At 46.6% G+C, this 18,805-nt stretch overlaps 1 long non-coding RNA gene across 1 annotated transcript; it reads right to left on the reverse strand.

Annotated features, from left to right (window-relative positions):
* LOC132688017 (uncharacterized) lies at nt 1-2,452 on the reverse strand. The gene is made up of 4 exons (XR_009614379.3): nt 2,200-2,452; nt 1,768-1,854; nt 1,326-1,416; nt 1-129 (listed from the first exon to the last, which is right to left on the reverse strand). It is a non-coding gene; the product is annotated as an uncharacterized LOC132688017 (long non-coding RNA).
* Between the last annotated feature and the right edge of the window lie 16,353 nt (nt 2,453-18,805).

An 18,805-nucleotide genomic window follows, 5' to 3' on the forward strand; every position in this document is an offset into this window, starting at 1 on the left:
CAAAGATTTATTATAAGGAACTGACTCAAGTGGTTATGGAGGCAGGCAAGTCCCAAGGTTTGCAGGATGAGTCAGGAGGCTGGAGATCCAGGAGAGCCAATGGCTTAATTCCAGCATGAGTCCAAAGGCCTGAAAAGCAGGAAAGCTGATGGTATAATTTCCATCTAAAAGCTAGCAGGCTCAAGACCCAGGAAAAACCAATGTTTCCATTTGAGTCTGAAGGCAGGAAAAAGGTTGATGTTCCAGTTCAAACGCAGTCAAGCAAGACAGAATTCTCTTACTCAAGGGAGGGTCTGCCTTTTCTAGTCAACTGATTGACTGAGGCCTTCAACTGATTGGGTGAGGCCCACCCACATTGGGGAAGGCCATCTACTTTCCTCAGTCTACCAATTTAAATGTTTATCTCATTCAAGGAAAAAAAAAACCTTCACAGAGGGGCCCCTAGGTGGCCCAGTTGGTTAAGTGTCCGGGACATGATTTCAGGCCCCCCCATTGGGCTCTGGGTTGGACATGGAGTTTATTTAATAAAAAATAAAAATAAATTTATTTTTAACTTCACAGAAACACCCAAAAGAAAGTTTGATCAAATATCTGGACTCCTCATGGTGTGCTTACATTAACACACGAAATTAGCCATCACGATGATCAATGATTTAATTGGTGGGGGAAAAAATGATGCTAAACTATAAGAGAAATGAAATCTACAGATTGCTTAATGGAAAGAAATACTCACTCACCTTTCTTTGTTTGAAAAATGCCCATAGTGGTAACTATGGTGAGCAATAGATTCCAGAATTAATTATAGAGTCCCTCTGGGCATGGACATTTGTCATTCACATAAGCACCCAAAAGAAAGGCATCAGAGTCAATGGCCACCACTGCCATCTTGGTCCAGGCCTCAGTACATCTCCCATGGAAAATTGCCACATCCTCTTTACTGGACTCTTCTACTCTTGGCCTCCTGACAACCTATTTTCTACACAGCAGTCAGAGTGATCTTTTTAGGTGACAAATCAAGACAGATCATTCCCTGTTCCAGAACCTTCCATGCCTTCCCAGCGCACCTGAACAAAATCCACCATCGCCTACATGATCCAGCCCCTATGGTCTCTACAATCTCACCTCCTATCACACTCCCCCTTCCTTACTGAGCTGGCACCCTGGCCTCCTTCCTATTCCTCAAACACACATCCTTAGGACCTACACATGGGTGCAGCTGTCCCCAGTCACCACCCAGCCCTTTGCATGACGGGCTGGCTCATTCATCAGTCTTCCCTCAAATGTCACTCTTCAGAGAAGCCCTCCCTAATGTCATTGGAAATTACCTTGTTTGCATATGTGTATCCTTGATTGTTGCCTGTCTCCCCAACTGGTGTGCAATCTTCATGAGAGCTGAGACTCCATCTGTCTTATTCTCTGTGTCCAGAATCCAAAACAGTGTACTCAATAGAAGTTGGTTAAACAAATCAGCAAGTAGATGAATGACATTTATTAAAAATTATAAAAGAAAGATGTATATTTGCTTGGCCGGGATAAAGGTAGATGGCCACCTCCTACTCAATAGAACCCTTCCTTCCACCACCACACACGTGAGACAGAGTCCTCTCTCAAGGGCACGTAGTGTCAGGGCTCACCCAGGAGGCCTGTCATGATGGCATTTCATTTTATCTCCTCAACAGCGGTGGTAAATACAAACAGGTTTACCTCTTCTTGGAAGAACCACATTTCCTCATTCAAAAACCTTAATAGGAAAGGGAAGGAACTCACATGCCTTGGCTATGGCCTGATCGAAACTCAGCAGCAAGAGAGAAATCAAGCTGAGGTTTCGGGTTCCAGGATTCATCCTCCAGAGAACTGTGGGACGAAAGGCGCATGCACATACGTCTAACTGCCTATTAGCATCTGCACTCAGATGTCCCACTCTGAAGCTTATGGGGTCCAAGGCCACCTTCTTTGTCTGCCTCCACCCCTCAACCTCACCTTCTGTTAGCATCCTTGGTGTCCCTAAGTGGGGCCACCATCCTGCCTGTGGCCAAGCCATGGACAACTCCCTTTGCCCTGATCCCCCCATCCTACTGATGTTACCTCCTAAGTCCACATTCTGCTCCCCGTCTCCACCACCCCTGTGTGTTTAAGCAACCATTGCTTCCCCCTGGACAACCAGCTTTGCTTCCTCACTGGCCTCCCACGTGCACTCACGTATTCTACATTGTCCCACAGCAGCCAGAACAATCTTTTAAAGATATAAACCAGGGCACATGGGTGGCTCAATCTGTTAAGCAACTGACTTCGGCTCAGGTCATGATCTCACAATGAATTCAAGCCCCGCCTCAAGTGAGCACCAGCCCCGCTTTGCATGAGCCCTGCTTCTCTCTCTCTCTCTCTCTCTCTCTCTCTCTCTCTCTCTCTGTCCTCTTTGCTCATTTGTGCCCTCTCTGAAAGAAAGAAAGAAAGAAAGAAAGATCAAGTGGTATCCCAGCTGCTAAATCCCCCTCTATGACTTCCCACTATTCTTAGACTAGAAGCCAAATCCTAACCTTAGCCAGCAAGGTCCCGCACAGTTGGCCACTGCCTGCCTCTCTAGCAGGGCTTGAACCCTGTGGCCCTTTCATGTTCTCACCCTACGGCTTTTGTTTACTTCCAGCTCTCCACAGAGACTTTGTGCGAGCCATTCCCTTTGTCTGGAACATTCTACCAACCATTCATCAAGTCTCTGTCCGGTTTTATTTCCTAAGGGAACTCCTCTTAGATCATCCAGGCTAGGTCAAGTCCTCATGGAACTATTTTTTTTTCCTCCAGAGCAACTGTATCTATGTGCAGTTTTGGATTCATTATGTCCATAGCGTGACTATGTGACTGTCACCTCTATCTCCTACCAAACTATCAACTCTGGAGGGCAGGGACTTGTCTCTTTCCGTCCTGCATGGCACCCCTAGTGCTTAGTACAGGGCCGGCACAGAGTAGAAGTTCAAACCATTGGATAAGTTAATAGCTCCTCTGTGGAGTTGGGTTCATCCTCCATGAGCTGGCCAAGATCCCGTGTTGAGCAATCTTTCTGGGGTACGGAGAACTAGATGAACTAGGAGTGAAAAGTGAAGGGAGAAAACTGACAATCGTTGAAAGATTTAGAACCCTGTGGTGAAATCAGCCATTGTTTCCCTGCCACTTGCAAGGATCCACTGTGATTTGCATATTTCTGCACCGAGGAAGCGAGTAACTGACTCCCAATCCCTTCCAGATGGATGGCACATGGCCTTTCTCTCTTTGGGAATCTTAGGTTGTGTAGAAATTGGTGGAGAGAGGTGGGCAGCGAGGAGAGGGAAAATGGGTTTGCCATTGTCACTGTGCCAGAGAAGAGACTTACTAACACCTAAAGGATGTCCCCAGCCACCCACTTTACTCAGCATTCCTAAGAAAGAACGCACGTGCGCGCGCGCACACACACACACACACACACACACACACACTGTAAGAAAGAAGCAAACCCAACTTCAAACCACCGGGTCCAATGGCCTTGAGTTACGTAGATCTGCTCAGCTTTAACCATGGGCCAGTGCTCTGCTGGGTGCTTCTCACAGCAGAGAACGATCCTTGGGGCCCAGCTCCTTCCCTCATGGGCCTACAGTGTGGCGAGGGCTGTGACTTTGAGCAGGCATTCATGCCAGGCTGCAGTAAAAGCTGAGAGGCAACAGCAGGGGCCCGGGCTGTATGGGGAAGGGATGCCTGTGCTGGCCTCAGAGGCCCACAGACACTTGCCAGAGGAACTGAGAGCAAAGCTGCACCACGGTAACCCTGCCAGGCCGTGACTTTCTGGCACATAAAATGGAGACAATAAGTCCCACCTCCCAGGGTAGTGAAGAGTGACAAACTTAAAAATAACAATAAAGCTGCCTAACATCTCACAACGCCTTATTCTGTGGCAGCTGCTGGGCTGAGCACACCTTGTGTATTAGCCCATTTAAACTTCATCACAACTCTAGAAAATAGGCACAAATATTATCCCCATTTTATTGATGAGTAAACTGAGGTTTAGGGAGCCTCTGGTGACCCAGGTCTGCCTGCCACCATTGCTTTGAGACAGGGGACTCTGCCACCTCGTTAATGTGACCATGAAAAGCACTCAACCCAGAAAAAATCATCGATGAATTTCGGTTCCCTTTCCCCCTTATGCCCTCCTTCCCTTTCCTCCATAGAGGAAAAAACAACCACGAAGATCTCAGAGTTATGTGCCTTTAGCTGATGTCTCTGGATCCCATGAAGCCAGCTTATCTGCATAAATAGAGTCTTTGAAAGGGCCTAGAGAGGGAAAACCAGAATATGGAGAATTATTTCCACCTCAAGAACAATAAACTAAATTCCTGAGTCCATCTGTGACCTCAACCTTCACCCAGGGAATGTCCTGGGGTACAAGGATCCAAGCTCTGCTACCCCTGGGTCTGGGAGGTCACTGAGTTTAAGGCCTGGCTGCCAAACATTCCAACGATGCAGTCCAAAAATTAGCCAAGCCCGAAGGTGCTTGGAGTCAGACTTTCCCCGCAGTCTCCTGTGGCTTGTGTTCTAGAAGATGCAGCTCCAGCTGCTGCTCTGCTGACCCCTCTGTGGGACGTGGCACTATCCCATCCACCAAAGCATCACCCCACAGGCCTGGCCCTGCCTTCCCCTCTTCAATCTATGCCCAGCCGCCTCCCTGTATTCCAAGGTTTGACCTCATAGAAGATGTCTCCATTCGCCCATTTGATTTGTTCGTTCCCTCGTTGTTGGGGGAGGACCTGTGTGCACCTGTGTCCATGCACATGTCGAGTCCCCGTTGTGCTGACGTTGTGAGTGTGTGCGCAGATAACATCGGAGGAGGAGACCTGACTTCTGGCATGTTGCCACATCTTTCACTTGGCCATGAGCGTGTGCCGCCAGCTGTCAAAGCCTCCTCCCTGCACTCGATTCCAGAGATGCAGAGGTCAGAGCCATGGAGTGGATGCTGAAACTGTTGGAATGGTGTCCTGCCTTCCCTAGCTCAAGACCAGCCCCCCAGATCGATCCAAGCACCCCTGGCAGACAGTGGCCCCAGTAGGCAGGGGCTGAGTTTCCATGTTCTCTTGCAGAGAGGCAATAAGACTTGGTAGCTACTGGCCTTAGGGGGCCCTGGGGTCCCCAGAAAGCTCAGAGAATCAGCTCCCAAGCCATGTTCTTTGTCCTGACCTACACGCTCAGTTGGCCTGACCTTTTTATTCCCAACAAAGTAGTCAAGTACACAGGCTTTGGAGTCAGCAAAACTTGGGCCCATAGTCTAGCTCTGTCCCTTTCCAGCTTGGTTAACTTGGGTAAATTGCTTCATGTGTATAATCTGCACCTTCCCCAACTGTAAATGGGGGATGCTGGAAATAACAGTAGCAGCTGCTTCATAGGGTTGGTTTGGTTATTAAATGATATAATGCATGTAGAAGGTATAACCTAAAGTTTCTCAACCTCAGCACTAGTGACATTTCATGCGAGAAGAATTACTTGATGTGTGGGTACCCTGTGCATTGTAAGACATTTAGCCCAACCTACACTCACTATGTTCCAGAAGCACACTTCCTCCTCCCCCAACTCAGTTATGACAGCTAAAAGTATCTCTAGACATTGCCAAAGATCCCGATATCATTCCTGCTTGAGAACTACTGGGTTAACCCAGTGCCTGGGAAGTATCCTCAACTGGGGCCCCTGGGTGGCTCAGTTGGTTAAGCACGTGACTCTTGATCTCGGCTCAGTTCATGACCTCATGGGTTCCTGAGTTCAAGCCCCACATAGGGCTCTGCCCTGACAGTGGGGAGCCTGCTTGAGATTCTCTCACTATCCCTCTCTCTGCCCCTCCCTTACTTGAGCTGTCTCCCTCTCTCTCTCTCCCTTTCTCTCTCTCTCTCCCTCAACAATAAATAAATAAACTTTAAAAAAGGAAACTATGCTCAATTAATATTAATCATTATTATTATTATTGACTGCTGAAACCCAGCCTACTTGGGTGGTCTCTGGCCCCGTCCAGATCTTGCCAGCACTGCCCCCTGAGAATTATTCCTGATCCCAATCTCCTGTGTACTAGAAGGACCCTGATTTGAGACACCTGGAACTATGGTACTTTCAAAAGCCTGAGAAAGCCTGGAAAATGTGTCTTCTATGACATACAGAACAGATAAGACCTGTTCCCCCGGGAATACCATGACCATAAGAAAATCACAGAAAGGTATAATCAAGAGGTAAGTTTCGTGAGGCAACAGGACACTAGCAAGAAGTGGAAATCACTGCTGAGAGTGTTGGAGAGCACTAGGAAGAGGGCACCATTTCACCAATGCAATAAGACATGGAAAGAAATAGACATGACGATGTACTATCAAGGGGAGGCTAGAACCCTTGATGGCAATACACCCCGTAAGTGAAATAAAATGCTTCTATGGATATAACGATGCCTAGCCCATGACCTGGCCTATTATAGGCCCTCAGTAAAGATCATTTAAAACTGTCCTCCAGTACGACTTACTTTGGGTCAGGGAAAATGCTCAGTCAGACAATTGACTTAGTGTCCTAGAATGTCAGAGTTGGGAGGGGTCTTTGAGACAATCTGACCCAGCTCCTTAATTTTACAGCTGAAGATATTTACATGGAAAGAGAGAAATGGGTGGTAGAGTTACATGATGGGAAAATAGCAAAAACTAGAAATAGAACTAAGTTTTCCAGACTCTACAGGTGACTATAGAGAGCCACCTAGACGTACATAACTATGCTGACTCATCCTGGGCCTCTCACTCAGGTTACCTGGCCATCAGACTCAGTGGCTAAAAGAGACAAGAGCAGGTGCATCTGGACACGTAGTCTTAGGCCACCCCCTTCCCTCTGGCCTTGGCACACCCCAAACTATCATCCTGCCCCCTCTTGACTCTGTTCCCCGTGTTTCTGGTCTCGCTTCCATTTTTATGCCTCTCTTCTCCCTACCTTCCTCCCGACAAAGCCTGGTCAAGCATTATCAGCACCATCTGGTCCCATCAGAGTAACCTAACCCTTTATTATTTGGTTTCATGCACCTTCTTGACAGTAACTAGTTTTTATTGAGCACTCACTATGTGCTATGAATTTTTTATGCAATACCTGCCTGTGCAATAAGGATTACTATTATCTCCATTTTACAGATAAAGAAAGTGAGACTCAGACAATTTCATGTGTGGGAAAGGAAAGCTGGAGTGTTAATAAGGTAGACGTAAAGGACTAGTAGATTAAAGCTCCAGCGGTGGGAACATGAGTGTCCTAGAGTAACAGGTGGAGGTGGTTGAATTCCTGGAGAGAGTGAACTAGTTTAGTCTGAAGAGGGAGGTGGCAGCTGATGAATGTACTTTTCCTTCATGTCTAGTAAATACAGATTCATTGAGGAGTGGAGCAGTAGTGATGCTAGGACTCCTGGTCGGGGGGTGGGGGTGGAATTCACAGGCAGGCTCTCTCTTCTGCCTCAAACCCACCCAGAAGCCGACATCCCACTCAGAGGCAGGCCCATTATCTGGCTCTTGTCTGTCCTCACCAGGTCCACAAATCACAGGTAGAGTAGGGATCACAGGGCTCCACCTGTCTTGGTGCCGCACCTCCAGCTCCTGACCCACTTCTGACTAACCCACCTGTGGAGTCAACCAGGTCTATGACCCACTTACCACAGGGCCCCTCCCCAGACATGCCTCCGTGTGAACCTTCTCTGTGCCCTGGAGTTCCTGCAGCCTGCAGGCACCAGCACCGCCGGTTCTGGACAGCTCCACCCAGCCCCGCCCTCACCTGGGTGTCCTTGGCTACTCCACCCTCTCCTTTCCCTTCTCAACCCAGGTCTTGTGGCTCCGTCCGCCCTGGCTCAGAACTGTGTCTCTCTCATGCCTTTTCAACAGCTGCTCCTCCTGACCCCACTTCTCCCTTTCTGATATCCTCGCCCCTCAGAAATGCAGATCTGTTCATTTCAGGTTGCTACTTAATCACCTGTTGCAGATTCCTCTTTCCTCTAGGATAAAATCCAAGCCCCATAGGGTGGACATCTCACCCTGAAGCAGGATCTATCTGTTTAGAATTTCCTCTGCCCCGTTAGCCTAGAGAAGATAGAGTTGCTTACGCTAAGCACTGAGACTTCCCAACAGTTCACCCTGTGCACAACAACCCTTAGATCTTAGAATCTTACGTTTTTTAAAGGGACCTCAAATCAACTCCCCACCACCACAAACTCAATCTTTTCCTGACCAGTGACAGGGTGCCCACAACATCATGAGGCAGCACATTCTGTCAGGTAAAGGGTTTTCTCATTATAGGGTCCTGGAATCTTACACTTGTAATACACCCAGAAGATGATGACCATCCACCCACTGGAAACATCTCTCTGCAACAAACTTACAGATAACCTGATTAATTACCTTGAACTTCCCATGCTCTGGTGTCATTGTGTTTTTGAACCCAATCACAGGACTTTGCCTCTTTCCCAAACAAATGTCTTCTAACACACAGAATATACTTGGATTCTGAATTGTACCATCAATATGATACTCCAACTAGCTCTTTCCCATCAAATGTTTGATGCACTTGCTTAGGAGGGCAGGCCCTAGAGTCAGACTCCCCACATTAAAATGCCATCTCTGCCACCTACAAGCTGGGGGACCTTAGTTGAGTGACTTAATTTCCCTGAGCCTCAGTTGCCCCATCTGCAAAGGTGATACCTGCCTCTTATAACTATTATGAGGAGTAAAAAAATATGTATAAACTGCTAAGCATGATGTCTGGTCTATGCAAAAATTCAATAAGGTTATCTTTTGTTATTACACTTAATACATTTATCTGTGATGTCAATGATGGCTTTCAAATATTTTTCCTAGAATTCCAATGTTTAGTATAGATGAAAGCAGTATTTCTCCAGTGACAGCATGCGTGAGGTGTCCCAGCGTTCCATTGCTTCTGCCTTTCCCTTCTCAACTTCCTTTCTTGGTGGTCTCCTAAGACACCCCACTGGAACCTTTCCCAGTCTAGTTTGGAAAACTATTGGTCCATGTCATTAATAAAGTGTTTCACTAGAAAAGGCCAATTGCAGAGACACATATGCTAATTTCTTATCGCTGCTGTAACAAACGCAGTGACTTAAGCCACACAAATTTATGATCTAGCAATTCTGTAGGTCAGATATTCAAAACAGGTCTCACCAAGCTAAAACCAAGGAGTGGACAGGGCTGCCTTCATTCTGGAGCCTCTAAGGGAGGATCTACTTCTTTGCTTTATCCAGCTGCTGAAGGCCATCCACAGTCCTTGGCTCATGGCCCCCTTCCTCCAGCCTCAAACCCAGGAATGTAGCATGTCTCTGGCCCTGTTTCCATCATCATATTCCTTTCTCTGACTCTTCCACTTCCTTCTTCCACTTTTAGGGACCCATGTGCTTATACTGGTCCCGCCCAAATAAACCATGATAAGCTCCTTATTTTAAGGACAGCTGGTTAGCAGCCTTAATTCCATCTGCAACCTTAACTCCCCTTTGCCATATCACCTAATATATTTTCAGTTTCCAGGGGTTAGGATGTGGACATCTTTGGAGGCCCATTATCCTGCTTGCTGTAGCTTGTCACTAGAGACTTCCTTGGACACTAGCCTGGAAAAATTACTCCGGCAACGACCTCACTGCAAGGGAGCCTGGGAAATTGAGCACATGGCATCTTGAGTTTTGCCACAGAAGACAGGTTCCACATCTCACCAAGACCCATAAAAGTGAGAGTTCCCCCAGATCAGTTCAAATGGTGGGAGAATGAAAAATAATAACAAATATCCACAGCACTAATCTAGGACATTTTCAATAAAGAACGAAAGATATTTTAGAATTACCAACTCTTGGTGAACCTATGATGGCTCCAAACGGATTCCTACTTCCTCGTCTGATTGCACATAACCCCTACACCATTTAAATAATCATTTCTAGTTCATCGTCAGAAACTGGATTTAAGACTATAATTTCTAGAACTCACATTTTGAAAATCAAGACAAGACGTGCCCATCCCCAGTCTGCTGGCGTCTCTCCCTCCACACTTCTCCAAATAAGACAGACAGGGATCCCACAAAGACCTCTGCAAGTCCTTTCAGGACCCTGGGCTATAATTCATGTGGGATGGAGACCTGAATTAATTAAGAGCAGTGAGGTGTGCCTTCTGCCTTTCCCCTATCTTCAGTTTCAATCTTTCCAGATTAAAGGCTTTTGTCTTGATGAATTGAGCACCTCTCTCAATTCTCTCCGATGACTGTCAACGTTGTGCCATCATACCATGCTATGGGCTCTCCTGCCTTCTCCACCATCTGTCTCTGAACAAGAAAAGCCCTCGTTTTTATTCTCAGTGGCTTTTCAAAGGCCTTAGCTGCCTTCCAGATTAGCCTTTCAGACACTGTTTTTACAAACATGGGTAATTTCCCCAGGTGCTTGGCTGTGTGCCCCTTCTTAGGATTTGTGGTTTTAGAACCCAAGCCCATCGGAGGTGATGCTGAGGGGTCACGTTGCTTTCTAGTTCGCCCATATCAGGATTATACAATGAAAGGAACACAGATGCCGGGCTCAGATTCACAGGGTCTTGAACTTCACCTGCATCTCTCATTAGCAGTGTGAGCTCTCTCTCTCAATTAGGAGAATAATAGCTATTCAATCTCATAGAGCTACACAGTGTGGGTATCTTTGTGACAGCCCCTTGTGGGCTGGCTTTTATTGAATTTATCTTAGGTATTTTTCCCTTCAGTGAACACAGAGTTTTGTCTATTTGCCTGAACTCCTACTATAACACCAGTTAAAAACAGATGGACAGATATCCACCAAATTTAAGAAGTTCTTTGAGATAGTCCAACATAATTGTCAGCTATGCAGCATGCAGAATGTTCCCTTTGGAGAGTCATGGGCATTTCAAAATATTTATAAAGCCTTCCTCCAGAGCAGAGCTATTCCTAGAGTGTATGGGGCCCTGAGCAAACTGTTGTGGGGTCCTGACAAATAATTTAATTTAAAAATATATTATAAAATTCATAGACCCTTATGAGATATAGTGATTTATCAATGAAGAGTTAGAACAATTGGTAAAGAAGAGGTGATTATGTACTTATTTACTGTCCAATAGAACACAAGAAGATTTTTCTTAGGGTCCAGGCACGATCTCTTCCTGTTTGTGTCCAGGAACCATTCTTTGTGTTCTTTTTTTTTTTTAATGTTTATTTTTTTGAGAGAGAGAGAGAGAGAGAGAGAGAGAGAGAGAGAAAGCATGAGCGGGGGGAGGAGCAGAGGGCAGGGGCACAGAATACAAGCAAGCTCCGGGCTCTGAGCCATTGGCACAGAGTCCAACATGGGGCTCGAACCCACGAACCGTGAGATCATGACCTGAGCCGGAGTCGAACACTCAACAAACTGAGCCACCCAGGCACCCCTCTTTGTGTTCTTTATTGTCAAATGCACCATTTCTGGCTGGTTTTAGATCTCCTACAATGAGAAAAGAGAAGTGTAATGCTGTTTTTCCTCCCAGTGACATGGCATTTCAGAACCTGCTTATTTGGAGACAATACAGATCCTTGCACCCATGTTGTTCCCTAGTAACGTCTTTAATGCCAGTTGCGTCATTACTCACAATGCTGCCTCATCAATCATGCCACATATGAATACTGGCTTCCAATGACTCAAAGGTTATTACTAAGTTTCATTGATGAAGACCACAAATGCAAATCTTACCCAGAATGTGCAGGGAAATGTGATTGATGATTCATTCCAGCTATGTCAAATTTACCACTTGGAATTTTATAAACTGCACATAGGAAAAGACATCTTCCAATCATATCTGGAACTCTTTCAGCCATAATCACTGCATTCCTAGAACATGACCTCTTTCAGCGTTGACTACAAGACTGCCTTCCACTCATAGGTACTAGTGGTGAGCATAGATGAGGGACCCAGAGAAAAGCAAGAAGTGTGGTTCTGTTCACACAAGAAATGTCTCTCCCTTGTCCACATGACTTAAGACCAACCCAGAAGAGCATATTACACATCCATCATATGCAAGGGAGGTCACTGGTGAGATGGCTTTTGGCCATCTCAAAAGCCCTCAAAGCAGGCAGGCATAGCCACCTCTGGAAACTATTCAGGGGATGAGACAACCACCCTGGGTGCCAGCAGGAAGGATTACAAACAGGTGGGGGGAGAGTAATAAGGTATGAGGCTTGAGAGGTCAACAGGGATCAAAGGTCAGCAGCGTCAAGTGCAAGAGAATTGGGAAGATGGGCAAACCAAGCAGAAGAATCAGCATGTGGAAAGGCATAGAAATTCAAAAATAGAAGATGCGTCCAAGAAATATCAGATGGTCTCTTGTGGCAGGCTTCATTTTAGGCTAGGAAATTTAAACTTTATCCTATAAGCCACGAAGACCTCACATGGTATCTTCAAGCAGGAGAGACATGGTTAGATTGGGCTTTTAGGAAAATTGCTGTAGCAGCAAAGGGAAAGTCAACCTGGAAGAGGAGGGATTGGTGGATAAGAAACCAAGTCAGAGCAGCGTCCAGTACAAGATGAAGTAAGTCAGAACTGAACTTGGGAAAGGAGTCATCAGTAGGAGAGAACAGGGTAGACTCTAGCCAAGCAGGGGCAGGCAGGTGGGATGTGACAACTGACGGACGTAGGAGTGAGTCTTGGCTAGGAGCCCAGAATGACTCCCAGGTTCCAGCCATGGTGACTGGGTGGGGAATGGTGTCATTCCTGAAACAGGGAATCGAAGATGAGAAGCAAGTCAGGCAGGAAAAAGGATCAATTCAAGCTGGGACTTGTCAAGTTAAAGGAGCTGTGGGATATAGAAGAGGAGGTTTCCAGAAGCCAGGAAACACATTCAATGGTCAGGAGTGAAGTCTGACCTGGTGAGGGTCTTGGTTGAGTTGGACGGAGCCCATTAAGAGGCTTCTGGAATGAGATGGGAACTTAGAGAGAATCTGGGAAACACAGACATTGAGGGAATTATTATGGAGTTAAAATCAAGGACACTCAGGGACAAAAGCCAATCGTCCACGTAGTGGAAGCTTCACCAAGTTCCTTGGCCAACTTTTCATAATCAGCTATCTACATATACCCCTATTCCCTCTTTTCTTTTCCAATCACGAGTGAAAATACCACTTGTATCCTCATCACATATGCAAATTTTTGGTACAAAATTTCTCCAGAACCTAATCTGTGCACCTTCTTGAGTCAACACCCATGAACGTAGCCAGTGGGTTTGCCAATGGTTGACTTCAACAACATGGTAGGAAATGCCAATGAGTTGGTCATGAGGGTCTATCAGCCAGTTACCAGCCCTTCAGGGTGACTTGAGCTTAGACCTCCAGGGCAAGTAACAGCAGAAGACCCTTAGATTTACTCTTGTCTTCCCCATTTTCAGATGGAGAAAGTGAGGCCAACATACTGGAAGGCTCTTTCCCAAAGATAGTAGTAAAACCAGTTGACCACATCAGTGTGACTAAGTTTTCTGAGGTTGATTAAAATGTCTTAATGGGCAGAGCATTTCCAAAATTTCTCTGCCAATGCCACCAGATGCCACTGGCCTAGTTCAGAAACCAGTGAGTCTGCAGTTCCTCCAGCTCATTCAGAAGCTGGTGGGATGAGACACAATCCTGGCAAGATAGGATATCTCCACCTGGAAGGGTGGAGAAAAGATGCAAGTTATCACCTCCATGGGGCTCCATACACTGTGGTTGCCACCTATCCCTCTATCCCTAAGGCCATGAAGATCTGCATTTGTCCTGGGCAGTGTATTAGGGGTCACTTAATGATCATGAGAGGGGGATTCAACGAGGAAATCCAAACCTGTTTTACCAAAGTGATCTTCCTTGAAATCGGCTTATGTAGGGATGCTCCTCCCTGAAAATTGCTGTTCCTGGGTCTCCCTCTCTGACATCGCTGCCTCTGGCCTTACCCTACTTCAGGCCCTCCCCTGCACAGCTGTCAGAGGGATCTTTCTGAAGCATCCATCTGATGATGTCAATGCTTGGAAACTCCCAGGACTTTCTCCCACCTTGGCCAAGTATTTAAGACTCTGACTCTGGTCTGAGCTTCAGCCTTTCCAGCCATCACTTCTCTCAGGGTTCCTAGAGTTCTGCCACTTTGGGTATCATCCAGTTCCCTAAACATACCAGACATTTTTATGCCCCAGTGCCTTTGCATATGCTTTCTGGAATTCCATTTGCCTTCATATCCATTAAAATGACTCTTATTTATTCTTATTAATTTTTGTATCTAGACTTTAAATTCCTCAATGTAACTGATATCTTACCTTGCTATCCCCAGCATACAGTTCAGGACTAGTGGAAGGCTGAGAGTAGTATCTGTAAATAATGTAGGACCAGCCTTCACATAAGTATGGGAGAGGGAGACAGTTTAAAAAGTTACCGTGAGGTGTCATGGTAGCCGTGTTTCCACCCAGTGGGGAAATCCATTTTTGGCTCAAACCTTATTGTGGAAGTTACTTTTCCTACCAAAGAGGTACCAGGTTAGAACATTCAGAAATTCTTCATGACAACTCTTTTATTTTTTAATTTTTTTAATGCTTATTTATTTTTTAGAGAGAGAGAAAGACAGACCACAAGCAAGGGAGGGGCAGAGAGAGCGGGAGACACAGAATCCAAAGCAAGCTCCAGGCTCTGAGCTGTCAGCACAGAGACTGACAGGGCTCAAACTCAAAGGGTGAGATCATGACCTGAGCCAAAGCCGGACACTTCACCGACAGAGCCACCCAGGCGCCCCGTGACAACTCTAATCATAGATGGACCACAGGAAATGGAGAAGCCCAGATTATGGATCATAAGTGTAGCTCTGCACACAGTGAGTAAGGGAGAAGGCGGTGGTTCACTGGAAAACAAGAATGCAGGCATTCTCCAGTGAATATTTAGAAATATCATTGATGGGCCATAAAGTAAACTTTGGGCAAAAACATAAGCAGAAGCAGAGAATTTTCTGCAAACAAGCAGTCATGTGAGACCAGACATGTGTGAGCAAACAGAATGACCTATCTTCAGAAGGAAGTCAAACATGTCTCTGGGAGGAACTAGACGGAACCCATTCTATTGGCTGTTGCAAGCCTGGAGTTTTTACCAGGTACCTAGTGAAGGTGAAGCGGCAGCTTGCACAGACCCGAGTATGGCCTACATAGCTTTTTCTATACTGATGTCCTCTAGTTGCCAAGTTATATAGGTTTCTTATTCTACAATATGGGCTCAACGTTCTCTAGTAGCATTTTTGTTGTCTTCGTTAAATCCTAAATTACAGAGTCCCTCCAGTTACTACTTAAGGGTAACTGAGTTGGGTGCCTCCGACCTGACACATGAAAGCATGATTTGGATGCCCACACAGGACATTCATTCATTTGACAAGTATTTGTGGATCCACTACCTTGTGCCAGATACCGGAGGTACAACAACAAGCAAGGGGTCCTCTTGGAGTTAACAGTCAAATGGGAGAGGAGATGCTGACCAGCGGCCAAGACTTACACTGCAGGGCACTCTGTGTTACGAGGGAGAAGCAGAAGAGGACACAGAGGCAAAGAGAAGAAGCATTCAAGCCAGACCAATGGGGTCAGGGAAGGCTTCCTGGAGGAGTGATCCTGAGACATCCCATTAGACAACATGGGAGGGAAATGGAAGATGGATGCATGGTCCAGGCAGGATGGGGTGGGGAACTGAGTGTGCCAAGATTTGGAGTCAAGGGAGGGGAATGTGAGGAGAGCAGGGCAGGTCCAAGTATGGAGCCAGCCAGCTTCAGCCTGTCTATACACATTGCCAAGGAAGAGAATGGACAGCAGGAGGCAGAGCCTCGGCTCAACCCGCATATGACACCCCATTTTTACCCTAGTCATGGGCTTACAGAGTCAGCTCCACCAAGCCCGTTGGGCCAAGGTGGCTCTTATCACCCCAGCCCAGCAGCTCAGAGACCTCCCAGACTTCATCACACGAAGAAAGTCCCAGCCATGGCTGAAGTCCTGTTTGGCCCTCTCCTTTGTTCCCCACCCCACTCTGAGCACAGTAGTAGCTACCAGGAGGCCCGCCATCTTGGACAGCACTGCATCCGGGGTGGCGGTGAGCGTGGGAAATCCAAAGGCCTGGCCGGTTCGGTCAGGAAAGCTGTTCGTCACTACGTGGCCCAAGGAAGAGACGACTGGCTGTATCTCGGGCACAAATGTAGGTGGTCAGATGTGGTATGGCTCTGTGCAAGTGCTCAAAAGAGCCTTCTGGAAGGGATTCTTATTATCTCTCCCAGCATCCAAGAGTCATCTCCTCGAGGACGTGCAACATGGAGACCCAGGATTGGGACAAGGGCAAAGCTGCTTTAACCATATTTTATAGTTTACAGATATTTTGACGCTCTCCAAGCACAGACTGTGCTCTGGGCTTCCTCCTAGGTGTGTTAACATGTGCATGAAGCTGTCTCCTCATAACAAACCTACAGGATAGGCACTGTATCCCCATTTCTCAGATGAGGAAACCGAGGTCCAGGGTAGCGTAACAAATTCGCCAAAATTTCGTTCCTACGTGAAAGAAAGAAAATCTAAACCAATCTGAATCCTGGCCTCCTGCTTCTCTCGCTCCCCTCCCCCATTATCTCATGTCATCATCTCCAGAGGCCTGGCAAGTTCGGCAATATCAATGGTCTAGGCTGAAAAGAGTGAGCCCCTCATGGGTGGCAGAAGGTACCAGAAACATGTGTTTCAGTCTGATAAGTTTGGAGCGGTCAGCACATTTTCTGAGGCAGCTCCCCCTCGCTGAGCACCACCTCCTATCATTTCATTCTGACCTTTTAATGAAAAATAAACGTCCCCCCGCCTCCGCCCTGCTTACTAGTCCAGATCAGGCAATTATACAGTGTTTGTGTGTGTCGGGGGAGGGGAGGGAGGGACGGGGATCTGAGACACCAGGTCGGCAGTGAGTGGTGATGGCAGTGAGGAAAGCCAGCTGGCCCCCCAGGGCTTTCCCAGGACCCTCGGCCGCGTCTGCTAATGCCCAGAGCCGCCCGGTGCCGTCCCGGTAAGGCAAACCCACCAGCCCACCTGTCATCCCCAAACTGTAGATCTTACTTTCCAATCAAATTCTTACACAAGGCCATAGGCACACTGGTTAAGGGCACAAGACCTGGCATGACACTGACCTTCACTCTGAGCTTGGACGAATGGCTCCATCTATCAGAACCTGAGTGTTGTCTTCTATAAAATGGGGATAAGAGCAAGAAGCTTACAGGATTCAATGAGATAAGTCACATCAAGAGCCAGGTTCGTGATGAGCGCCCAAGAGACATTAGTCGTTGGACCGTGTTGTTAGTTTACGCCGAAGAGTAATGAAGAAAAATGCACATATCATAAGTGCACAGCTCACTGTTTTTCACTAACTGAACACACCCGTGGATGCAGCACCCAAAGCAAGAAACAGAGCAGGCTCAACATCCCCGAAGTCCCTACCCTCCCCCCACTCCACACCTTTCTGGCCACTACTGACTCCCAAGAGTGACCTCTAATCCTGCTTCTGGTTTTGCCTGCGCTGAAGATGGCTGCTAGGTCTGTTACTACTGTGCGATCCAGGCCAGTAGTAACAGGACAAGTAGTAACAGGACAAGATCCAGGACAAGTCCTCTAGATGGAATTATCTTCTACGGTCTCCACAACAGCCCTCTGATATGTGTACGCACATCCCCCCCATGTTACAGATGAAGAAGTGACGAAGATGCTACGGAATCTACAAGAATGTTGGTGGAACAGAGTTTAGCAAGATCACGGCGAGCGCCTCGAAATGCGGAAGTCAACGGCAGTTGTACACACCGGCGACAAACAACGGGGGACTGAAGCTTAAAGCGGCATTGAGAAATACTTAGGATGAATTCAACAAAATATGTACAAGCCTACGCGGTCAGAATCGCAAAGCGTTGCTGGAAGCATACAAGGAAGACCAAAAAAAGTGGGAAGATACACCGCATTCACGAATCAGAGGACTCCAGAGGGTTGAAATGTAGATTTGCCCCCAGTTGATCTATAACTTCAGTGTGATCCCAATCGCATTTTTTTTTAAAGAAATTGAAAGCGGATTCTAAAACTTATGTGAAAGTGTGAAGAGCCTAAATAAACAATTTTGCAAAACCACATTTTGGAAGATTTACATGACCTGATTTTCAAACGTACCATACAGCTACTGTGATCCAGGGTGGTCTCAGAGTCAGGATAGACAGACGTCTACATCAAAGAAACACAGTGGAGAGTCTAGACATAAACCCACATAAATACATGGTCAGTTGATTTTTGACAAATATGCTAAGGTAATGTGATGAGAAAGAGAAAGTCGTTTTCACGATCGGTGCTGGAATGATTGGATTGCATATGCAAGAGGAAGGAAGGAAGGAAGATGAAGAGAGAAAGAAAGAAAGAAAGAAAGAGAGAGAAAGGGAGAGAAGGGGAAAGAAAAAACGAACTCAAATTCGAATCTTGAGATTTGCCTCTCACCCTAGCCATAAAGTTAACTTAAAAACTGATTGCAGGGGCGCTCAGTCAGTTAAGCATCCGACTTCGGCTCAGGCCACCATCTCACAGTTGGTGAGTTCGAGCGCCGCATCGGGCTCTGTGCTGACAGCTCAGAGCCTGGAGCCTGCTTCAGATTCTGTGTCTCCCTCTCTCTCTGCCCCTCCTTCACTCGCACTCTATCTCTCTCTCTCTCAAAATAAAATAAAAACATTAAAAAAAAATTTTTAACTGATTGCAGACATAACTATAAAAACTAAAACTATAAAAGTTTTATAAGAAACAGA

This window comes from Panthera onca, chromosome A3, assembly GCF_046562875.1.
Source record: "Panthera onca isolate mPanOnc1 chromosome A3, mPanOnc1 haplotype 2, whole genome shotgun sequence".
NCBI lineage: Eukaryota > Metazoa > Chordata > Mammalia > Carnivora > Felidae > Panthera > Panthera onca.